This window comes from Topomyia yanbarensis, chromosome 2 (genome assembly GCF_030247195.1).
Source record: "Topomyia yanbarensis strain Yona2022 chromosome 2, ASM3024719v1, whole genome shotgun sequence".
NCBI lineage: Eukaryota > Metazoa > Arthropoda > Insecta > Diptera > Culicidae > Topomyia > Topomyia yanbarensis.
The window spans coordinates 14,071,957-14,098,823 of record NC_080671.1 but is presented as its reverse complement, the minus strand read 5'-3'; positions in this window follow the sequence as shown (position 1 = coordinate 14,098,823).

The following is a 26,867-nucleotide window of genomic DNA, read 5'->3' as shown; positions in this document are numbered from 1 at the left end:
TGCACATATCTATACTAATCTTCATTCAATTTTTAGCAAATGCACCTTCAGGAACGGAATAGTAATAGATATAGTTTTCGGTAAATTTCAGAAACGAAGATTTTTCACATTTAGTCTCGATACCACATTGTTTCACCACCGTTCTCTATAATCGCCAATTGATGTCTATGTAGGTGTACACACGATATGAGAATAGGCATTTGCGGAGAGCGACCAAAATGTAGCGACTGGTTGCATCTCAAGGTTAGTAAGCTGGGATAAACGTGTCGATTTCATTTCTTCACAGAGAGAGAGAGAAAGATAGAGAGAGAAAGGGAGGAATCAACAGAAATCAGGAAGTAAATGGCGGAAAATAATCAATCAATTTATATCGACACGACAGCATTTTAACACATTAAATAATACAGGTGCTTTCAGAAATGCGACCGATCCTCTCATCCCGGGCTGAACAAAACAGCATTTTCGTTTCCACTATTCGTACGACTTTGATACCTTTAGTGTGACATATTTAATTGAAACTATTTTCCAATGAACAGTGAGACAATTCTCATCCTGCATTCAAACAAACATTACAGGTTTTTGGAGAAACCGAACATTTCTTTCACTATTGATGGGAAATGTTAAAAAATAAAAAAAACATCATTATTTTTACTCATGAGGCAAACCAATTATTGAACAGATTAGTGCCAATTTCATTTTTATGAAAGTTATTCAGACAATCAAATCCTAAAACTAACCTTGGTCCCAATTTTGAAATAAGTGAACGAATTGGCTTAGATTAGTGATAATTTAAAATTTCAATAACATCGAAAAAGTCAAATCTTAGAGACGAATTTCCATAAGATCGTTTTCCATATACACGGGGATCTTGGTTTTTAATGTTTTTGTATTCGACGGCTAAGGAGATGAACGTTATTAATACTACATGCCTCGTATGATGCAGCTGTATGTGTGACAATTCTGTAAGAACAAGCTTCATTTTCAGTTTGTTCAACTGCTCCACCTCACGCGCTATTGGTCTACGACGGGTCTGTGTAAAGTCATTCTCGATTGTGTTCTCCCGTACTCGGCGAAAATTATTTTATGATTCACTCATTTCACTGGCAGTTGGAAGTAACGGGACTCTGCTGTATCGGTAAATTACACGTATACGGCGCGGCGCGTGTAATATTTTTGTTCGTATGCAAGTGGTACGATTTTTGACTTGTGATCTGTACGAGATGAGGAAGCAGACTGAACATATCACTATATCCATTTATTTAGAAAAATATTATTTAAAAATCGTACATATTTAAGCAAATCGGGGAACATGGTAAATTAAATCATTGAAATATATTTATCATTTTACATAAGTCTATGAGTTCTGAACAAAATATTCTTGTTGTCAAATATGATAGTAAGCCTACAAGACTATTTCTTCTGAAATCTATAGTTTTCTCAATTGTTATATTCTTATCATAACCCAAAGATTTTGCAAAATTGTTCAAAGTCAAATGAGTTACTGGATATGCTTTGGAGAAAAAAAAATTGTTATGAGACTCCAGGAATTCAATTGAATACGGAAATGAAAATCACCTCTTAACATTATCTCAGGGATCAAGAAAGTCTTCTCAATTTCAAAAATTTGTGATATTTTCAATTCATAAGTTCAGTGATGTGAAAAGTATCTATTTCATGAAAAAGCGTCTTTGAAAAAATATTTGAATACCACAATGACCTTTTCCCAATTGCTTTGAGTGTAGTTGAAAATATAATGAAATTTAACTAACGGTAAATTCGTATGATGCCACAGAACTGTTAATAATGGGAGGATGCCAGATCACGCCAAAACAAAGCTAAATTGTTTCACCACATCCATGAATCGCCTGCCAGATCAGACATCTCTTTAGAAATTTTTGACATTTCTTTGAATTCTTTGAATTATTGAATATCCATTATTGTAACTCTTATCGAAAATAAAAAGATAGGGAATATGAACAGTCGAAAATCTTTCCTAGAAAATAAATAATAAAAATACCATTTAAAATGGGGATTTCTACTATACCCTACTACCTTTCACATATTTGGGAACATATTTTTTTTGTCTCTGTTTTGAAATTGCTTTTAAGCCACTATTGAAATCAAATCTTGTCTGCGGGCATCGGGACCCTAGTCAAGATCGGCGCCGAATTGTTCATCCCCCTCATGTTGTTGATCGTTTTATAAAATTTTCGCGGGTCGTTCCCAACAAAGCTTTCATTCCAATTTTTTCTCCACTGCCCTCAGTTTACCACATTGTTCCCTGTTCTGACATGTATCCGCTACAAGCATTCGGTTTCTGGTCCAGTTTTTTTTTTTTCATTTGTCACCTTTTAGCGCTCACCATCGAACGAGCCGTTTCACTGAGTACCACGTGTGGTATACAACACTTCTGTGAATGTTGTATTGACCGACTCGTAGACCTATTGTAATTCAGGTTACGTCTTATTGGCCCATCTCCGATTCGTCCATCGACCTTTCGGGCATAATCCTCGACTACACCTTCTGCCGGCAGTCGCTGTATGTTCAGTCTTTTGGTTCTCTCACACCAGTTATGCTGGATGATTTTGCGCGAATCTTACACACCTCCAACTTCAGATGGTCAGAATCGACGTTAGATTCACGAAAGGTCTTCGTATCAGTGATATCGGGGAAATGTAGACCGTCTATAGTCGATTTGCTAGCATTCGGGTGTCTCTTGTCATATATCAACTCAAAACGGGCCTCCACTCTTTCTGAGCCAAGATGGTGTCATAGTTAGTGACGTATCTAGTATTTCTACAAATAACCACACCGTCGATCTCAACTTTGTGAGCGGGCATGTAGACGCGGTAGTCCTTCATAAAAGACTTGTCGCCAGTAATGCCATTTGCTTACTTTAAACAGAATATCACAATTCTGAGCTCATCTGGGTGTTTTTCCGAGATATCTGTCACGGTTGTATATACAATGTGTATGATTTTAAACGGAAAGTCGGCATCTAATTGCGGGTCTAGAGCCCGATGCAAAGTGAAAACTTGAGGAATACAAAGGAATAGGAGGGATAGCGGGAGATATAATAAATTGAAAAACAAAAATCAAAAGCAAAAATGTGGGCTCATCTCATATATGTGGTCTTGACTTATAGCTGGAGTCCATGTTTGGCGATGATCATATTTATGGTCTTTTTTGTGCTGTGTTTGAACTCAGGAGAATTTTCTCGGGCATACAATCTTCTGCATAGGTACTCTGTCCGTCACCTCTTGGACACTTAGCGTCAACTAATTTCCGAAAAATTGCTCCGTCCGGCACCTCCAATAGGGCATTGCAAAAAAATTTGTTTTTGAATTCTCAAAGGCCCCCCATCTCATATTGTGACAAATGTCAAAGTAAGCTCAGATGCCAAATTTCACATCATTTGGACAATTCTAGACCCCCGCCCACTTCGCTTGAAATTTTTGTACTTGGTGCTATGGGAAAAAGTGGAGGAAAAATATATTAAAAAAATAACTTTTGAAGTAGCAATCATAAAATTACAATTTATACCTCTTTTTAAAGGAAATAATGTTAGTACTGGAATGGAGATATTCCTTTTTCTATAAAAATACGGGAAAGTGGGGTACTGGGTCATTTTGACCCCAAAATCCCCTATTTTTTTGAATTTTTCTGCTCCGTTGTACAAACCATACATATTTTGCAGTTTTTCTAATGTGAAAAAATCTCAGAAATCGCACGGAGCCTTTTAGACCTTTGGCCGAATACGAGAAGTTGGGGTTATAGGGCCTTTTGTCATTTACATTAAATTTTATCATTTTCTCGTGCATATATCTCTATTATTGTTCATTCAATTTTAATAAATTGTACCTTGTTGAACGTGGAAAATCCTCAGGAACAAAAAAGAAATAGATTTGTTACCGGTAAAATTCAGAAACATCAAATTATCTGACATATAGTCTCGATTTCACATTTTTATCATAAAATCGTACACATTAACTCCATTTAACAACAAAATTCTTATTTAATTTACTATTTATAGTGAAAAATGCGCTTAGGAATCACATGAGAAAAGTTTCATACCTGGAAAAATAGGTGAAGTTGAGGTATGAGGACATTTAATGAAAAAAATGTGGTTTGTAGAGCCAATCTCAAAAAAAATTATGTTATTGAATTTTAACACAAATGAATCTATTTTTGTTGTATTTCTAAGAATTTTCCACGTTCAACAAGGTACAATTTATTAAAATTGAATGAACAATAATAGAGATATATGCACGAGAAAATGATAAAATTTAACATAAATGACAAAAGGCCCTATAACCCCAACTTCTCGTATTCGGACAAAGGTCTAAAAGGTTCCGTTCGATTTTTGAGATTTTTTTCACATTAGAAAAACTGCAAAATATGTATGGTTTGCTCCACGAAGCAGAAAATTTCAAAAAATAAGGGATTTTGGGGCTAATATTGCCCAATACCCCACAATACCGTATTTTTCTAGGAACAGTAATATCTTCATTCCAATACTAATGTTATTTCCTTTAAAAAGAGGTATAAATTGTAATTTTCTGATTGCTATTTCAAAAGTTATAGCATTTAATATATTTTTCCTCTTCATTTTCCCATAGCACCATATTGTCCAAATGATGTGAAATTTGGCATCTTAGCTTACTTTGACATTTGCCACAATATGAGAGGGGGGGGGGGGGGCTTTGGAGAATTCAAAAAAAAATTTTTTGCAATGCCCTAACCTCCAAACACCTGATTTTTGACTAATATTACAGATAAATCTGCGGCGAACTTAAATTAATAATTTCACAAAACTTTAGTATTCTGTTAGTGCTCCATATTGATGGCTTTGCTCGAAATATGCTGGGCAATTTTGGCTTGCCGTGTTGCTTTCGCAAGATTTTTTATAAAAGTCATACTTTAAAATTGAATAAAAATTGTATAAAATTTCTGCGACAAATTTACTAATTCTGCTAAATCCCATTGGTATATTTCGCCCTCTGTACACATTATGCGAGGAAATAATTAACACCGGTATTCAACCGAAACTGCGTTGTCAAGTCATCAAAACTTTTTATGTGATTGCTTATAAGTGAAGAAAGAAATCGAACTTTGTTGTATTCCTTGTGTGTCAATGGAATATTACACAGATTTTGTTGTATTTACATACCTATGTGAAATTGTTCATTCTTTAAACCATAGTAGAGCGCTGAAATCTTGATCTGCTTTATAAACTGAGGAAAGTCATAAAATAAGCCATGATAAGTGTTCCATGTGCCCACTAACCAATAAGCATTATAACGTTGCGTAATACCTGTTTTATATCTACATATAGGGCAGTCTTAAAGAGCCGCTAAGCCATATGTTCTGATATAATGCCAGAAAAGGTGAAATATAGCGCAATTACTATTACAATACCCTTATCAGAATTTCGTTCTCACATGATATGAATAATATTTTATGAAAATTAGCTTGCCTCGTCCCTCAAGGCAAATGCGAAACTTTTGCTGTCTAGGCTATATTGCATATGTTCGAATAAAATGAAATATGCCGATTAAATCTTCAAGAGGAGCTGCATAGCGAACAAACTCACAGCATTATAATAGCATTATATCGGCTGTATATTTGATATATAGTGGCACTAAATGCACATGTAAAGCATATATGCTTTAAAGATCCTTAAAGCATGTATGCCTTATATCAGCTTTATATACGTATACAAAGCAAGCCATAATGCTATATTCCGGCTATGCATGTATGCATTTATCATGCTAATATAGAGCTTGATTGCATTATTAATGCTATAATTGAATTTCAATTCAACATTAGTGCAAATGACCAAAGCAAAGAGACGTAAAACTGACCCTCCGTCCAGGGAGCCACAAGACCATGCTAGGGCCCTGACAATATTCTTGTGAAAACATGTTAGATAATCACACATAAATAATTTATACTACATAAATATTTTAGTAAATCATAAAAAAGATTTTTATGAATAAGATGGCAAATCTGATCATTTTTCCTCATTACAAATTCATGTAAACATGGGATTTCTGAAGGTAAAGGTTTGCTAGCTTATTAACCCCCCGCGGACCAGGTGAGATCCCCACGCTTGCGCTAACCTACAACCAATCTTATCCGACCCACCTGGTTTGCGAAGGGTTAAAATCGAAACTCATTTGCATTTTTTAATGATTGCATGACGTAAATGAAATAAATATCAATTCTATTCCTTTCACAAATGGCAACACTTCCAAACAGTCGTCAGTCTCTCAGTCAACTCCCATTAACCTCCCAGAGTGCCAGTGGCAACAGTTTCGAGCCAACCAGCAGTGACACGGTGCTGTTTACTCTGCAATTGAGATTTCTTTTCCGTTTTCTGTTTGGTTAGTGAACTTCTTCTTTCATTTTCCCTTCGGGTAACCACCGCCGCCGCAAATAGATGCTTTTTGCCATGCCATACCACCACCGCGCCAGGGCTTTCTTTCTGTGGTTTACCTTGACTCGTTTCCAGCATGTCGATCGGTCGACCAGCTGCGATCATCGACGAGAGAAAAAGATAAGTACATATTATAAAGAAGCGGTTGCTGTGGCCAACGACCCAAACCTACCCATATGAGCTTCTGCCATAAAGCGAATTTAACAATTGCGAAAAATCGGCGGTGATCGTAGGTCTTTTCCCATCATTACCGCGGAGTTATTCCGTGCATAGATCTGCATCTCAGCGACAGGTGTTCGACATGTATGACGTGATGATGTTGTTTCGGTTGAAGTATTTTCCGATTTCAACAAGCTTCCGGCTATCGATCGCGTCTGGCGGGAGGATGGTTGCTGCACGTGAATCGACTTCTAGAAACAGCTGGAACCTAAACAGTACTTGACGTCTATGATCGAGTCTGTGTCTGCAAATATTTGTTGGAGAGTTTTCCAAGTACGTACTTGAGTGGTGCTATGAATCGATTAAAGTCAAGTCATTTGTTTGCAAGCTGTTTATGATCAATTCATTATTTTTGAGGTTTGAAAATCAAATATCACTACAACTGCCCTAGAAAATTTTTAAATTCCCCAAGAAACGTTGCATCGTTAGTTATACCAGTACCAACCATAAAGAGCGAATTTTGAAATCAGACATAAAGCAACAGGTTTGCCATTTCTAAAAACCCACGTTAACCTAAACCGGAAAACTGATTGAAAGTGAAACTGCTCCACCGGTAATCCAGTCGGTGACTAGGCAGGGCCATCTAAGCAAATTCCCGCAAAACTGGTTACCCGCAGCGTACTACTCCGAGGCGAAATCTTCCACAGCGTAAATATAGCCTGCGTTGAACAAAAAAATAAATGGTAACAGTGGTTGGCGAGACGCGGGCGGATCCGCTCAAGATGCCAGAATGTAGTCATAGTTGTACAGAGATGCCGCTCTTGCGACCTCGATAAAGCAGACGCCCATCAGCAGTGGCACATGACGACGCACCTTTTGGACGGTATATTTACGTTTTCACTTTCTTTTACGCTTCTGGTTAACATCGTAGCCGTCAACGAGCGTCGAACCGGGAGAGAAAAATTACGGTACATACACAAAAAAGCGAATTATGTACTTCAGGTGAAACAGACAGACAGGTTAGTTTTTACGATTTACGGCGGTTTGGGGAAATAATTGTTTTACCACATGGAGATATTTGGACATTGTCGAAAAACAAACACTCGTTAACGTGAAGCAGTGTTGCAGGACGGAATTATGTTTTGCTTACTATTTGATAAATTCATTGTATTTAATGGAAGTTTGAACAATTCTCGACAAATTTGTGATTAAGGAGTGTAACATAACTGTTAAAATTCACTTTAAAGGGAAAATGTGGACTTAATTATTGATTTAGTCAATATCTTTGAAAAATAACATATCCAATGAAGTACACATAGTCTACTTTCAGTGCAGTCGACTGATAAATAAAAATGTATATGTCATGAATTTGAATTCAAAGCTATTGGCTGCATAAATGTTTGCTACACTTACTTGACTCGTTTCAATCCATTGTAACTTGAAAATGCGGCAAAAGTGGTGATAACGATATTTGTCCATGTCGCACTAGCAGTAACGCAGCCTGGTTACGCTTGTACTCCGTTGTTCAAAATCCGCGCGCGCCCACGATCGACGTCGAACAACTGTGACCTACCTCAGGTGGATTTGTTGTCCTACCTGATTCGCCCTTCTTTGCGATTAACTGTGGAGGAGAGCTATGCTCGTTCGGCTGATCCTCCACGGTGAGGGCGACGCGGTATCACTGGGTCCTTTACATTTAGCCGGGGAAGCGAGTGTCTCCTTAACAATTAGCTTCCGTTATCCGGCTACCCAACAAAGAGCACCCGGACCTTTCGCTGTTGCAAGCGCGTACTAAACTATCCCAGTTGCGGTGGCGGGAAACTGTCCCGAAAGCAAAATGAATATTCTGGACGTCTGTTCTGGGTCATGATCCGTCCTTATCTATCTCAACTACGATGGCCTCTCGTACGATGTAAATAAACCACCCGCCTTGCACCACTGCCGTCGCTGACACCCACCGTTTCGCGAATTCAGTAAACTTTTCGACAGCAAGAGGGAATTCGACCCAGTACTCAATTGTCACCCTGTCGGGTTACAATATTTTGGAACATTTTCCTCCTAATTTATACGGTTTGGTAAAGAAAATTACAATCTTTGGGTTATTTTCAAGTCTCAGCATCATTAGCTTTTCTCTAGTTGTTTCAAATTAATCAAAACTCAGAGTTATAAAAATGTCATCGAAAATTTACAATTGCCAAGAGAAATCACTGGTAGCGATGCATTTTCAAATTGCATTTATCAGGAATCAGGACTCGAAATTCATTGGCTCAAATGGCACGTCCCCCGTATGTAGTCGAGGATTTGTGCGTAGCCGTGTCTTGAAAATGGAGAAGGAGCAGGGAGGAAGTAGAATTTAAAGGGTGGGAAAAATATCAGCACAAAAACACAAACAAACAGCATCAAGTAAAACTCGCAAGTAGTTCGACTTGCCTGTGAGTAAACCTAAGGCTCTTTACCACATTGGATAAGAAACTTTAGTATGTCTCTGAGTTTCAGTCGACCAAATATGGTTTCGTCTATATAAGGACGGCTGAAGACTCGAAATCGCAATTGCGCTACCGCTGGGCAATTGCATATCAGAAGATATGCAGGGCCGGCGGAAAGCGTGGGTAGTATGGGTAGTACTACCCACTCGAAAATAACCGAGTGGGTAATTACCCACTCGAAATTTTCAGCCATTTCAAAAAAATTAAATGTGCAACGCATGTATCTCGCACTACACACATTTGAAAACATCGATGTACAACAATTCCATTTGCATAAACGAACGTGATTTAATGTGAATGTAATGTAAGCGTGTGCATTGCGAAAAGGGAAACAATCCTTACTAATGGACCCCTCACCCTATGCTTACTACCCACTCGGGCGAAAAGTGTTTCGCTGCCCCTGAGGATATGAGGTTCCGTTGTCGGATTCGCAAAGAAAAAGACTCAACGCGCTGAATAGTTGCCATGTGATAATTGAGTGTGCAGTGGCCGGTCTAAGCCCTGGTCAGCATGCAGGAGTGGAGCTTCGAAAAATGAAGGATATTTTTCGAATTCACTGGGCACGGCTGTACTAAAACGCCTTTGTTTGGCGACACGTTTGTAAATTTCTCCAATATTTGCGGTGCTCGGACGAAGCACAGGACCGTATTTTTTTCTTTATTCAACTTGTCGAAATTGGCAGCGCGAGCTCAGGACCAACGAAGTTAATCGCTGAACCTGCTCTGGCTTGGGTGTATTCGTCAGCCCATTCATTTCCAGTAATACCGGAATGTCTGGGCTCCCAGACAAGGTTGATAGTGTTGACAATGCTTACTTCTTCGATTTGGGTTCGGCACGCGATCACTAGCCGTGATTTGTCCGAGCTAAGTACCTTGAGTGCAGCCTTACTGTCGGAGCAGAAGTTTATAACTTTTCCGAACAAGCTCTGTTGAAACACTAATTGTATTCTGCACATAATCGCAAAGATTTCTGCTTGGAATACAGTACAGTATCTACCGAGAGAGTGAGATTGTTCCAATCTCATTTCACAACAGTGCATGGCCTTCGGGCAGCACCAGCATATTTGGTAATCGACAGTAAACCCGTAGGTTGTAAATCCAAGCTCATTGAGTTTCTTCAACAAGCCATCGGCAACCAAGTCCCATAACAAAGGTGACAGAACGGCACACTGAGGACAACCGTAAATACTCAATTTCCGTATCTCAGCCTGTCGCAGTGACGAGCAAAGAATGTGGTTACTAAGCATTGCGTTTATCTAACCCGAGATAAATGCAGATAACCCATGATCGCGCGTCGCTTCCTGACTAGACTGGAAGGACACATTGTTAAAGGCACCTTCAATATCTAGAATTACACCCAAGCTAGATGGCTTGAGAGAGAAGGCCTTCTCAATGTTATAAACAACATCGTGAAGCAGAGTGATCGTGGATTTCCCATACTGATATGCATGTTGCATTTTGTGCAGTGGATGTTCAACTAAACTAACGTTCCTAATGTGATGATCGATTATCCGTTCCAAAGCTTTCAGAAGAAAAGAACTTAAGCTGATAGGCCCAAAACTCTTGGCTTCTTCACAGCTTGAGCGCCCCACTTTGAGAATAAATCTACCAATTATTTCTCGCCTTGCTTTCGGGATATGCCCGGTAACAAGATTGGAAAGCATAATCTGACCGATTCAATGGTAACCAATGTGCGTGCTAACACCCACGAGTCCTAATTACCATAATGAGATCTGTGAACATTGTACAGCTCCGGATCGATACAACCTGGAAAGTGTGCGTCGAAGAGACAATTATGAACAACATTTTCGTACGTCACATCATCACCATCTCTGGTTTTTAGGGAGTTCATCTGAAAATCTTTCGATTTCGAGAGAATTTCATTTAACCTGCTAGCCTCGTTCAGACTAGAGATATTAGTGCCAGCCAGATCTACACATCTAAGACATTTCTTATATGCACTACGAGCTGACCTGAACGCCCTGGAATCATTACGCTGACGCCGGTTTCAAGCTCTTCTCATATCCTTCTTCATTCTTTCAAGTTCAGCCCTCCACCACGGGGTTCCCCTAGTCGTTTTAACAGTACGAAGTGGACAAGCTTCTTCGTAGGATGCCACTATGAATGAGTTAGTCGTATCCACGACGCCATCCAAGTCGTTTAGTTGACTAATTGTTCGAAAATATCCATGAAATTTGGTCGTCAAGTTTCCCAAAAAGAGGTCATAGTTGGTAGATTTAGGCTTACGATATGTTATCACATTGAAGATGACATCAAAATGATTGAAAAATATATATTTATGATCGGATAGAGACGGTTACGTCTCATTTGGAACTTGCCAATATCACAGCTCATGCGACATTCTTTCAGAGCAAATCGTTATGTCTAACACCTCCTCCCTTCCAGATCTCGAAAAAGTTGGTCGGTTTCCCACATTCAGAATATGGAGATTTGTACTACTTATGTACTCCATCAGTTCAGAGTCACTCAGATTGATGTCTGAGCTGCCCCAAATGATGTGATGAGCCTTTGCATCGCTGCCGATAATGAGCGGAAACCCATTTCTGCTACAATATGATACAACGCTTTTGAAATCATCAGAAAGAGATGATTCGTTATGCGGTAGATATGCCGAACAACATATATACTTTTTGACTACGTTACCACTGACTGTAACTGTAACAACACAGATATCACGAGTTGTGAGCTCCGATATGAGACACGCGTCAATAGCCTTATTTGCAAGAATGCAAGCACGAGGAATTTCACGTGGGTTAGTCATACCTGTCTTGTTGTAAGCAATGGAGGCAATGTTAAGTAATTTTCCAATATAGAAGTTTCCGTTATGGAAATACGGTTCTTGAACCAATGCTATGGAAGCTTTACCTTCCCGCATAAGTCGAGATAAATGCATAGTTGCTGTACGTTTATGCTGGAGATTGTTTTGTGCTTTTCTAACCATTAGAAAACTGTACATTTCATTTCCAACATAAGCTGCACAACAACTAGAGGACACAAAAGCAAGTTGGGATGTTAACGCATGTAGCGACCCATATCAGGTTTAACCGTTATGTATCCGACGCGGTGCCCGGGTTCCCCTTTTAGGTTTCAATTAACTCTCCGGAAGTCACGCAAATGGCCCACTGAACGAGCAGCCGCTAAAAGAATTTCGCTAGATTTTCAGAGCAGCGTGCACTCAGTACCCTAGCGCGACTTCCGGAAGGTTAATGAAATTCCCATGTTTTATCCATAGCTGGAAATTGAAGCTTTGTGACATCTTAGAACTTCACTAAGTCAAGCTTTTGGGTTAATAATATTGTTGATATAGTAAGGAGGGGGGAGTGAGGAGGGGCTCCCTATTTTTTTTATTACGTGATAGGCCGACGTGGGTACCCGGGTACCCACAAAACTGAAATGACAATAATTAAGGTAATTCCCTACCGATTTTGATGTTTTTGAGTGTTTTGGATTCACGAACTCATCCACTTTTAGGCTTGGTAAACATGAACTGGAATACTTCATTCGGTTCCCGGGAATCCGGTTTTCCGGAAGCATGTTCCAGTTCTGGGATCTTTATGTGAATTTCAATGAAATACTAGCAATATGGGAATCGAAATTCTTGGAATCGCATCAGTAGGCTGTATCTCGTGGTTTTGGAACAATTTGATTCAGGAACATTCCGGAGCAGGTTCCCGTGGGGCCGTGAGTGGCCATTCCATTCCAATTCCATTTTCCAAATCATCATAGGATCCCGTAACAATAAACAACAGATTTCCGAGACAATTTGAAGAGTTTTGATACTCATATTGCAAGGACATTATTAAAATTTACAAATCATGCACTAGTACTAGAACATTACTCCGAAAAATCCGGATTGCCAAGAACCCGATATATTCATCCGGTCCAATTTTACAGAATCAAAAAGTGGACGAGTTTCTGAATCCAAAGCATCTAAAAGTATCCAAATCGTTTGAAGGAAGCCATAGTTATGAGCATTTCAATTGTGGGTATCCGGGTAACCTCGTTGGTCTGTTAAAGGTATTTTTTGTTGGACACATAACGGTTAAATGGGACATTTGATTCCCACGATTTCCGAAGAAAATAATGGTCCACTGTATCAGAGATTCGCATAACACAGTAAGGGCAAAACCCAAAATGCTTTGTGCGCGATTGGCATATTTTGAACCCTCCAGCCATCAAGTCCTCGGCACGGAACCTTGACTTTCAGTCGCCTCCTACGACATGGGAGCAGAAACCCAGTGGCTCAATTATTGCCTTGATACCACACGGCCTCTGGGCAGGATCGTTCGTACATATCGAAATTTGAGAATCGAAACCCCGCAAAACTTCTCCAAACTACCATCAGCCGAGAGTCTCAGCAAACCCCCAGCCAACAAAAATTAGGCTAAATGATGCAATTCATCGGAGAAAAAACATCAATATTTAATTCTTCCAACATGTCTGGGTCCTTCCAGAAAGGCCGTGTGCTAAATATGAGAAAGAAACGAAAAAGGGTAACTTCTCCACTCGAAAATCCAATTTGTTGTAATAACTCATTCGATGTTTTATCCGAATGTGAAGCTGAAGTAATTTGTAAATTTCCTCGTATTGTGCGTAAGGCCAAAGAGAAGAAGATTTCTAGACTGTCTTGAAAGGGTTCCCGCAGGGTCAAAGTTTGGACGAAATATCCAACGATTTTAAAAATTTACTTGGATTTACTCCTTCTTATTCTTATGAACAGAAAAGCTAACGGCTCTAACGCGTCACAATGCTCTGGAATTATTGAGGAGCTTTATTTAATTAATTTTAACCATAAAAAGAATAATAAAGTATTAGAAAACGGCGCGTTTTATATTCCCCGTGCGACTAAAGTGGGAACATTTTAGACGACATGGGGGAAGAATTTAAAATCTGAGCTAATGCCGTAGATACCAAGGCTTTGGGTACTGCACTAAAATTGTCTTTAGATTCCAAGTTTATGATAATGTATGTGATGATAATTCGCACACCAAGGACGCTTGTCCGGTGAAAGAAACTACAGAATTCAGGAACATTTCAATAAAACATGTTTAAACGTTTGTTTGCTTCTCTGCTCATACAAGCATCTTCTATCTCCGTCACACCATCCTACAATTATATGTCATCTTATGCTTCAGTGGCAGGTAACACGGCTAAAAGGACGATGACTACCACGCTTCTAATTCCATTTCCACACCACGCCTCCTTTGCTCCGATAGATCCAGATAGCATTATACGAAGACAAAGTTTTCCACTTCTTGAGGGTCCATAATGTGCATATAGTGACCTATTTTTTTAAACCAGATTATATATTGAAGAGTAACTCTAATTTTGATATTCATCGGTATCATCGAATTTCGGATTCGGCAGAACAAGCGCAATAGCGATTGATCGCTGAATTTTTACACCAAGGTGATCAAGAGTTTGGCATTGAAGTTAAAACCGATCTTGATATCACTTTTATTGCATTTCAATGCACTGGCGAGCAAACTAATTTCTTGAAAGTAGACTTGCAATAACTACAAGAAAATAGACCAACCATTAAAATTGTAATTTCACCCAATTCGAGTGGCCGTTTGAAAAAAACTTAATCAATATTAATAATGTCCTTGGAATTACCACAAGTTGTACGTACGTTGTAGGGCAGTTTACTACTTACAGGCAGTTCATCTATCGATAATCAGCGCAGTTTCAGCTGGTTCAGATCAAGAACGGAACGGATGCACAAGCTCTAGGTTTCATACAAAGTGCTCCTCTGTTTTCAATTGCCGCATCGTTCTACTTTATCGTTTTTGTTGGCTATTTTCGGCAAATTTAAGACTAAGAGAAACGAAAACAATGAAATGGAAAGACTGATAGGTATTCTAGAGCGAATCAGTTATAAACTTAGAACGGAAAACTAGGACTAGGTGGGCTCATATGGACATGATCGAAAGGAAATGTGAAGAGTCCTTTGCCTTCTGCTAAGTAGGAGTTGGGCGTTGCACTTGGTCTTTGATAGAACATAACTCATCATCATGTTTTACTGCCGGCGTCGGCGGCATTGTCAATCATAAGCATGGCAATAATTGTTCTTGGCAGGTCATTTACAACATTAGAATATACAGACCAAAAGATGGAGGGTACAGAGGGGACTACTAGATAACGATGACCCCTTCGGTCTAATGACACGTTCGGTATAATGACCCTTTCGGCCCAATGGCCCAATTACGCCGAATAAATGATGCTGGGTCAAGAAGCCGAAGATCAGTCGACCGAAGGGCATTATTCCGAATGGCCATTAGGCCGAATGGTCATTAGGCCGAATGGCCATTAGGCCGAATGGTCATTCATCCAAATGCAAAAGGCTGAATGGCCATTAGACCGAATCAACCAAAGAGAGTGATAGATGAAGTGGTTGGAACGGAAAAGAATGATCAGTTCTCAATGAAGGGTGATTTAATCAGATTTTTGAAAACTTATAACTATAACGTTTAGTATATTTACACCCCATTTCTCCCTACTGATTTATTGACTGCATGGAATAAAAAATAAAATGGACGCCTAATATGGTTACGCCACATCGCTTCAAACCGGGTGCTGTCCGACATCGCTACCGCTCCGTCGGACTTAAACTAATTGATAGCCCATATGTTTGAATAATCCGGGCAAACGAGTGGATCACAGGTTCGCTTGGGAGGGGCCGCCGCTTCCGACGCTGTTTCCATTTCACAAAACTTTATAATGCATGATTGATTAAATTGTCATAGAACAGATTGTTTTGATTACAGACAGATTTTATGTGCTTAGTATCCTTCTGTCTAATAGCCGGACAATGTTGCCGACGTAATGTAAATAATAAATTATAATAGCGCCTAACGTTGCTACCTCACATCGCTTCAATCCATGTGCTCGGACCTCAAATGAAAAAAAAAAATATTTGATATCCAGACAATGAAAAAATACGAGATTCGTTCAATCGAGATACGAAAATTTGGCTCATACCGAGAAGCCCGAAAGAAATTATTCTAACCTGAAAAAGAGCCGAAAGAGCCAATGGTTAACGCCCCTATAATCAAAATGAAAAGAAAAAACTTTGTTGAAGACATTCCATAACTAAGTTTGATGAAGACATAAATACTCCGCGTGTTCAGAATATTGAAATACATTAGACTATATGATCGGTGTTCAGTCAGACCGGACTAAGCGACTTTGTATTGATTTCGAGAAAAACGAGTTTGAAGTTTGACTCGCAGCATCCTTCTCATTATAATTTGAAATTATTTTTTGCTATAATTTTTGCTCATTGCAACATATTTCAAATCAGCTAAAAGTCGAATGTAGCTGAAGAAATTCTTTATCTAGCGCTATGATTATCTCATGTTTTAAGGTGCTGCGACTCAGCCCGATTTGACTTAACACCGACCATATGTGAAACAAAACTTTTAAAATGAGTTATTCTGATCTTACTGTAATTGATAAATCTCTTCTGCTGTGTATAAGCAATAAAATTCACATTCTATTCAAGGTAAAGTCTAAAGTTTCATTAAAAAGAACTGGCTTTAAGAAAATTTTGTATTTTGATATATTGCATTTATGTAACCTTCATATTTTCTACAAAGTTTTTTAAATGACATCATCAACAACTTTGCTGAAGACACCAAATCTCTTACTATTTTTTAAGAGTTACTTCTCCATAATCACTTCTAGGAGTATTCATCACCAAAATTATTATATCAAAATATGAGCTTTTTATGTTGGAAAGTACCGTTAGAAAAGTTTTTTAGCATTTAAAATTGCATTTTGTATTTGCATTCTTTGACTTCATTGACATATTACAAAAAAACGCTTTTAATCCACCTAACAGTGTGATGAGACATTTCTTATAACTCTCTTCGGATATTATATCGTTTGAGAACATTTAGAACTTGATGCTTCGCGATGTTTTTGATAACACATACTAGATGGGATTGTGGCAGGACTCAGAGAATCGCTCAAATCAGCATAGGACAACATCAGTGCTAGAAATCTCAAACCAAATCAATAGGAAAGCGAAAAAATGGCCCATAAAATAGACATACCATCGAATTATTGTTAATGCCCTGTTAATAAAATATCTAAATTGTGGTGGGAAAACTGAATTTTCCTAAAAAGGTTATTTATTAATCATTCGCATGTATGAAAAAAAGCCTTATGTTTACATTTGTGAGTATCGCCCTTTTCACAAAAAAAGCGTTGAAATGAAATCGCAGCTCCTGATATCACACTATCTCTGAAGTGCATGCGTGCATAGTTTCAAATTTTACTTCGACATCGACTTTTTCTAAAGGTGACTTCCCAGTAGTATCCTTGATTTGAATTATTATCGCTAATCCTAATGCCAAAGAACAAATAAAAACCTCTCGAAAACGAACCGTTTGGGAAAATCATCATCATTACTGAAATTTTCATTTTCACGAAACTTTTCGATAACCTTCCGTGCACTGGGTGCACTGTGCTCTGAAAATCTAGCGAAATCGTCTTAGGGCACCAGCGGGTCTAATTCAGAGCTATCTGCGCGGCGAATTAAATCTGTAAAGAACACTAAAAATTAATTTCTATTCCATAATTTTCAGTTCAGCAATTCGAGAGATCGTGCTCACCGAAAGCCATGAAAAATAGACTACGTTGTTAAGCGATGGTCACTATTTATTAAAAAATCACGGTTAAATAAAAAATTAAACTATTAAAATATTTCAAATAGTTTATAATTTTCACAAACATATTAGGAAAAATTGTTTAATAAGCTTTCGTAATATTGTGTAGGAAAAAAGCTGAAAACTTTAGTATTATCTCTATCTGCAACATATAAACCCTTAAGTATACCAATTAATTGGTATACGAATTGGAATAGGTTCGCCAAATTTTGGAAGAAGTCTATAAAATAACCCCTTGACAGCTACCTAAAAATTGTTGTAGTTCGATGCAATAAAAAAATCATATTTGGCAATTCATATTTGGCTGATAAAATTGGGGTGTCAATGTATTATAATAGATATTCAGCATTCGAAGAAGTTTCTTTCGAGTGTAGAACGACTTTGTTTCTACCAGAGTTTTTAATAGTAGAGTTGCGTAAAGAGGATTGGCAACATTGGACCAATCATTGGTCTTTTTTAAATTTTGGCAACCTTTTATTTTTAGTTAAATTTCAAATGACTTCACCCGAACGCTTCAGTTAGATGTTAACTTTGCGCATTTAAAAATTTAAAATTAAGTGTTTAGTTGTATTTTGTAAAAATCAGTACGATAAATAACATCGTATAAAGAATTTAAGCTTTTTCCGGTTCTCAACTGATCCGCAACTAAGAACGAAATGCATTGATTTTTGCCGCTTGCCGTCTGATTGGGGTGTGACAAAAAACAGTCGAATTTGCAGCGTAAGATAAATTTGAAACAGGTACATAAGTGGAATGCATACACAAATTTGTCAAAATTTTAGCTGCACTTTAACTATGAGAAATACCTTCATATTTCCACTGTCGGTGGAAGAGCTGTTCCGGTGTTTAAAATAGTGCCAAATTTGAATATCAGTGAACATAATTTTTTTAATAATTGTCATTAAGCAAAATATTAACATTATTTAAATGTTAATATTACATCATTGAATTTTTTCTCATAATTATAATCACATAATAACGATACTCCCCACGCATTCGAGCATTGTTATTCTTCGTGTCCGATAGGTAGACGTTTTGAGTGTTCAATAGGTAGATTTGCTTCAGTCTTTGCGCAACTGTTCTTTATAAACTGTGGTTTCTGCTTACTTGAAGTCAGCGGCGTAGCCAAAAATTCGGTTTGGAGGCGGTTTGGTGAAAATCGATCTTACTGTCCAAACGGCATAATTCCGAAACCATAATTTTTGAAGTTTTAAAATTATGCAGAATTATTTTCCAGAAAATAGTAACAAGGTTCGTATCTTTAGCGAATTTGTTGAGACTTTATTGTAGTCATGAATATTAACCTGAGAAAATTCACCATAAATACTTCTTGGACGATATACCGTCAAAATTATTTTATCAAATGATGCGCTGTTTAACGTTTGTATAACTCATTGAAGATACTAAACCTCCGAAATTGGCGGTTTCAAAATGATGCTATCTTGACCATAAATTACTGTTTTTAAACATTTGACCTATACATATAATTGGTCATACAACAAAAATCAAATGCTCATCAAAATTGATCAGAACCTGCTAGAGTCGAATGGAAATCGTCATTTTTCATAAATTTCTCTCTACATACGGAAGGTGTTATCCTTTTTATTAATCATATTACGTTTTCGTCTCAACTCGACGCATTCCCAAAATATAAACCTGTTTTAATCCACCTAGTGGTGCAATTGTGCTTTTCTCATTTGTCCAGACTACGATTCCATGGCTGGTTATGTTCAATACAATGGTGGAAATGAATATTACATGTTTAGTACGATTTGCACATACATACAATCGATCGACAGCCACGATCTTGAGATACTATGTGATATTGAAACATCGCTTGAAACCAGCGGCGGATCATGGAGAAAGATCCGGGAGGTCCAGGTCTTGCCGAAAATCTTCAACTTGTTAAGAAATTTTAAACTAGTTTTAATTTTAAAGTAGCAACCCCTCACTGCATACCCCCCCTCGGGCCGGTATAATTGAAGATTTTTAGAGTGATTGCATAACCTTTCTATATGAGAAAGGCAAAAATGTACCAAAGTCTAAAAAAGTCAATTTTTGTCAAACATCTCAATGTTTCATGCATTTTAAAGTCATTTGGCATCAAAAATACAAATTTGGTTTTGAAATTTTTTCATTTCAGTTTATATGGGAATTTGCTGCGTGATTGCACTCTTCAACTCGTAACCCCGGAACCGGGAGTCCAATCAATAAAAAATTCAATAACAGCCGATGGGAAGGTTGTAACTTTCATTTGAGACTAACTTTGTGCAAATCGGTCCCGCCATCTCTGAGAAACAGAGGTCACATTTTTTTCCACATACACACATACACACACATACATACACACACAGATATTTTCTGATCTCGACGAACTCAGTCGATTGGCATATGACACTCGGCCCTCCAGGTCGGGATTAGATTGACGAATTTTAGAGTGAATGAGAAAGGCAAAAACATTTTTAGCAAATGTTGAAAGTTATGCATTTTTTTGGTGAGCAGTTCTATGTTTCATTAAATCAATTTTAACTTCGCTTCCTATTAAATAAAGACCCTTATTACAGTACATCTCTACAAAAACGAGCTCAATTTGAAAATAAATCTGAGGATTATGATTGATTACAGAACTCTGGAATTTTCTATTGGAATGTTTTCAGGCAGGAATTTGATATTGATGCAATTGGACAACTGTGAAATCAAAACCAATAGATCAGTTACATATCAGGACCCCATTCCGACAATTTATCAAACGTCCTCATGATGTCTACAACAACAGGTTATCAATCTACGGATCAGATAATTGTTATTGTAATATTGAATTAAATCAGTCAGCATCAATAAATTTTCAACTTCAATCCAATTTTTTTCGGTGTGGTGGGGGGGGGGGGGTGTTGTATGGTGGTAAAAACCCCAAACCCTTCTCGTGGATATTATATTGAGAACATTTAGAACTTGATGCTTCACGGTGTTTTTGATAACACATACTACATGGGATACTGGCAGGACTCAGAGAATCGCTCAAATCAGCATAGGACAACTATGTGCTAGAAATCTTAAACCAAATCAATGGGAAAGCGAAAAAAATGGCCCTTAAAATAGACATACCAAAGAATTATTGTTAATGCTCTGTTAATAAAATATCTAAATTGTGGTGGGAAAACTGAATTTTCCTAAAGGGGTTATATATTGTACTGAGCCAAAAAAATCGATTTTTTTTAATCGATTTGAAGTTTATACTTTACTCAAATTTCCAACGCGACTGAGAACTAAGAAATTAACGCTTTTTCTTGAAAAGGGCCATACTAGCAGTGATACCATTCAAAGAAAATCAACAGCGAATATTTCCAGACTTGGTTTTATTTCCTATTTAAGATCTATTGTGTTTTCTACATCCTAGATTGCACGATTCAGTGATCGAAACCCAAAACATCATAAAGTATTTGCAATTATTAAATATAAATTTGTTTTTGCTATTGAAATTGACAAAATGATAGTATCGCCCCTTTGGCGATTGTTTACTTTTTCGGTCCCACCTATCAGCATTGAAGTATCGCCCTTACGGTTTTTTACAATAACTACCGTTCTACACCACCGATTTCGTCCGTATTTTTTCAATAGCGATCATTGTTACTATTTACAGCTGGTATCAGCTTGATAATCCTACAAAATACGAAAATAACAGTTTCGCCTCTGAACTGCTAGCAAAAAAGTATCGCCCTGTTTATTTGCATGGAGCGTGGAGGGCGAAACTTTAAATAAACAAACAACAATACAGTTTCGCCCGTTGTATTTTTTGCTGTAGTTTAAGAAAGCAATATCGTAGAATCCAAATTTTTAGGTTAATTTGTTGCGTTTCAAAGCCCTCATTCGCATGTATGAAAAAAGCCTTATGTTTACATTTGTAAGTATCGCCCTTTTCACAAAAAAAGTGTTGAAATGAAATCGCAGCTCCTGATATCACGTTTTCTCTGAAGTGCATGCGTGCATAGTTCCAAATTTTACTTCGACATCGACTTTTTCTAAAGGTGACTTCCCAGTAGTATCCTTGATTTGAATTATTATCGCTAATCGTAATGCCAAAGAACAAATAAAAACCTCTCGAAAACGAACCGTTTGGGAAAATCATCATCATTACTGAAATTTTCATTTTCGCGAAACTTTTCGATAACCTTCCGTCATTTGCGTTAATGCACTGGGTGCACAGTGCTCTGAAAATCTAGCGAAATCGTCTTAGGGCACCAGCGGGTCTAATTCAGAGCTATCTGCACGGTGAGTTAAATCTGTAAAGAATACTAAAAATTAATTTCTATTCCATAATTTTCAGTTCAGCAATTCGAGAGATCGTGCTCACCGAAAGCCATGAAAAATAGACTACGTTGTGAAGCGATGGTCACTATTTATTAAAAAAATCACGGTTAAACAAAAAATAAAACTATTAAAAAAATTCAAATAGTTTATAATTTTCACAAACTTATTAGGAAAAATTGTTTAATAAGCTTTCGTAATATTGTGTAGGAAAAAAGCTGAAAATTTCAGTATTTTCTCTATCTGCAACATATAAACCCTTAAGTATACCAATTAATTGGTATACGAATTGGAATAGGTTCGCCAAATTTTGGAAGAAGTCTATAAAATAACCCCTTGAAAACTACCTAAAAATTGTTGTATTTCGATGCAATAAAATATCATCAAAAATGAAATGTACCTATTAATGTGAAACAAAGTGAATAATACATACAATAAAGACCCATTTTTATCAGTCTCATGGTGTATTTTAGGCTGACAAAATGAGGCCATTGACTAAAGCGGGCAATTGTTTTTTCTTGAAAATAAACTGAAGCTGTTAAAATATTCTTCCCGTCCCTTGATGTAGTCTGATAACTATTTCTGATTATGATGAATTTTTCATTTTTGCATATTTCCATCTTCATGATAAGGAAAACATGCTCAAGAAAGGATTTATTCGAATTCAGTCTTGTTCGTCTGCTAGAGCCCATCAAACATATGTTCATATTTGGCTGATAAAATCGGGGTTTCAATGTATTATAATAGATATTCAGCATTCGAAAAAGTTTCTTGTGAACGAGTGTAGAACGACTTTGTTTCTACTTACTTGAAGTCAGCGGCGTAGCCAGAAATTCGGTTCGATCATATTGTCCAAACGGCATAATTCCGAAACCGTAGTTTTTGAAGTTTTAAAATTATGCAAAATTATTTTTTCAGAAAATAGTAACAGAGTTCGTGTCTTTAGCGAATTTGTTGAGACTTTATTGTAGTCATGGTTATTAACCTGAGAAAATTCACCATAAATACTTCTTGGACGATATACCGTCAAAATTATTTTATCAAATGATGCGCTGTTTAACGTTTGTAAAACTCATTGAAGATGCTAAACCTCCGAAATTGGCGGTTTCAAAATGATGCTATCTTGACCTTAAATTACTGTTTTTAAACATTTGACCTATACATATAATTGGTCATACAACAAAAATCAAATGCTCATCAAAATCGATCAGAACCTGCTAGAGTCGAATGGAAATCGTCATTTTTCATAAATTTCTCTCTACATTCGGAAGGTGTTATCCTTTTTATTAATCATATTACGTTTTCGTCTCAACTCGACGCATTCCCAAAAAAACCTGTCTTAATCCACCTAGTGGTGCAATTGTGCTTGTCTCATTTGTCCAAACTACGATTCCATGGCTGGTTATGTTCAATACAATGGTGGAAATGAATATTACATGTTCAGTACGATTTGCACATACATCCAACGGAACGACAGCCACGATCTTGAGATACTATGTGATATTGAAACATCGCTTGAAACCAGCGGCGGATCATGGAGAATGATCCGGGAGGTCCAGGTCTTGCCGAAAATTTTCAACTTGTTAAGAAATTTTAAACTAGTTTTAATTTTAAAGTAGCAACCCCTTACTGCATACTCCCTCCGGGCCAGTATGATTGACGATTTTTAGAGTGATTGCATAACCTTTCTATATGAGAAAGGCAAAAATGTACCAAAGTCCTAAGAAGTCAATTTTTGTCAAACATCTCAATGTTTCATGCATTTTAAAGTCATTTGGCATCAAAAATACAATTTGAATTTGAAATTTTTTCATTTCAGTTTATATGGGAATTTGCTGTGTGATTGCATTCTTCAACTCATAACCCCGGAACCGGAAATCCAATCAATAAAAAATTCAATGGCAGCCGATGGGAAGGTTGTACCTTTTATTTGAGACTAACTTTGTGCAAATCGGTCCAGCCATCTCTGAGAAACAGAGGTCACATTTTTTTCCACATACACACACAGACATTTTCCGATCTCGACGAACTCAATCGATTGGCATATGACACTCGGCCCTCCGGGTCGGGATTAGATTGACGAATTTTAGAGTGAATGAGAAAAACAACAACATTTTTAGCAAATGTTGAAAGTTATGCATTTTGAAATCAAGATCAATAGATCAGTTACATATCAGGAGGTCCCTATTCCGACAATTTATCAAAAGTCCTCATGATGTTTACAACAACAGGTTATCAATCTATGGATCAGATAATTGTTATTGTAATATTGAATTAAATAAATAAATTTTCAACTTCAATCCAATATTTTTTTTTGGTTGTGATGGGGGGGGGGGGGGGTTGTATGGTGTTAAACCCCAAAACTTTCTCTTGGCTACGCCGTTGCTTGGAGTTATTTATTTCGCTTTTCATTTTCCGATATGTTTCAGATCGATCCGATGGTCATAAGTTAGAAAAATTGCAGTCAGAGGGTTCGCACAAATGACCATTTTTGCACTGATAAGTGATCAAGTTCCTTCCAGACAACTTGGAAGTGTTCGGTGATTATTTCTAGCGGTTGTAGATAGTAAAATGAAATACAAAATTCGTTTTATCGAAATAATGTTTAGATTATTTCAATGGATTATTACTATATTGAACAATAAATAGGCGACAAAGAGTAATCAACAAACAACAAGCCATAACTTTTAAAGTATGCAAAATAGATATTTGAAGTCTTCAGTAAAGTTATTCGCAAAAGTAAGAGCTACAAATTTGCTAAAGACATCATTTCGATATAATCACTTCCAAGAAAATTTGTGAAAATATCTCACTCATAGGGGGATTAATCAGCAAAAGCACAATATCAAAAGAATGGGCATATTACCTCCATTAAATTCTCCGAAGATACTATTGACCTAAAGTAAGCCGTTTTGGCGTTAATAATAGATTACATGTTTTTGGTCATATTTCTGGCAATGGGAAATGATAAAAATCTTTCGTCCGCATTTAATGTTAAATATCTCTTTTGATAATAGTCCGATTTCAACAATCTATAGCTTGTTACAAAGGTATTCGTTAAAGCTGTCTAAAAATATATAAATTGTTAATCTATATTGTCGATTTCGGCAGATAATTTAAAAAAACTGCAAAAAACGCCATTTTTACGCATTCAAACATTCATATCTTGGAAACTAAACATCAGAATCAAAAACAAATCAATAGCGTTCATACTGTTTTTTAGTTCTTTCATTTAAAATTGGTTTGGATAAGATCGGTTCAGCCATTGCTGAGAAACACGAATGAGAATTTGTCCGTTACATACACACACACAGACACACACACACACACACACACACACACACACACACACACAGACATTGTCCCAAATCGTCGAGCTGAGTCGATTGGTATATAAGACTCGGCCCTCCGGGCCTCGGAAAAAATATTGAAAGTTTGAGCGAATTCTATACATTTCTTTTATAAGAAATGTAAAAATATAAAAGGCATCTGTTAGACTAATTTTGTTTCTGAACTTCCACTAATTTATCCAACTTACATCAAATTTTAGCGTTTTCGAAAAAAACGATTTTCATCAAAACCCTCCCCCCAAACCAAATTTATGGCTACGTCACTGCTTCTAGGGTTTCAAAGATCTTTTAAAAATAAAAGGTCGCTAGGTCAAAGCATTGCATTTAAATTCGCGCGGAAATTAATTTACATTTTCATATGATAAAAAACCAAAGTTCATGCGTAAGCATACAGCCTATTGCTTTACTTTAAACAACTTTAGTCCATGAAGTATCCTAGAAATTACTGTGCTAGAAAGTGTAAACTGTTCAAAATTCGATGCTCGAGTCAGAGGACAAAATCAGAACGTACCTATTCAGAAGAAGGAATTGACCAACTGCAATGGCAAATGAAATGTTGCATTCGCTCGCTTCCCGAAATTATATCGACGTCACGATCAGATCACTAAATTTTACCTTTTTGTGGATTAAAATAAAAGAAAAGTGTACTCGAATCAGGCCTAGTAAACTGTGGTATTATTTTGAACGATTTAGCAAATACAACATCCAATGCTCCGGAAACATTTCATTGGTTGTGCTATTTTCAGGGCAGCGACGAAATATTTCGCATCAGGCGCAATAAAATATTTTCATTACTGCAAGAAAAAGTTTACCAGCGATTTTCACGTTTCATTGGAAACGCGCCTTAAATGCGTTTTTGATAAACACATGGATGCCCACTGAGACGTCCAAAAAATTGTTTCAAAATCGTTCAACACGGGTCCAACGCTGGACGTTCGTTGAACGGTTATTTGGACGTTGTCCAAATTGGTCCAACGAACGTCCTTCATTGGACGATTTTGAAACCAACCGTTCTTAGAGGGTGAGAAGAACAATTCCGATATGCTTTTATTTTACGCAATTAGGCTGTGCACTAGACCTCTCCACATTTTGAAAAAGTTTTGAAATATACATGGGTCAGCCCAGATTTTTGTTCTACGTGTGATTTTAAGAAGTTTCGCCAAAAATGACTAAATTCGGGCATAATTTAGAGGTGTCTCCAAGCAAAACTCGTGTTTTTGCTGTTTCCATAGTAAGATCACTTACACTCTGATTTAATAGGCCCTACATGCCCACATGTCATCAAATGTTGTTCCTTAGACATATCTTAACATGTTGTAACGGGTGAACAAAGCTCTAATTGCAACAGAAAATTTGTTAACTGAATTTTTATATTGAAAAGAATTTCAAAACCAAGAAAAAATTCCACTAATTTTTCTTGTTTTCGATGTACTTTT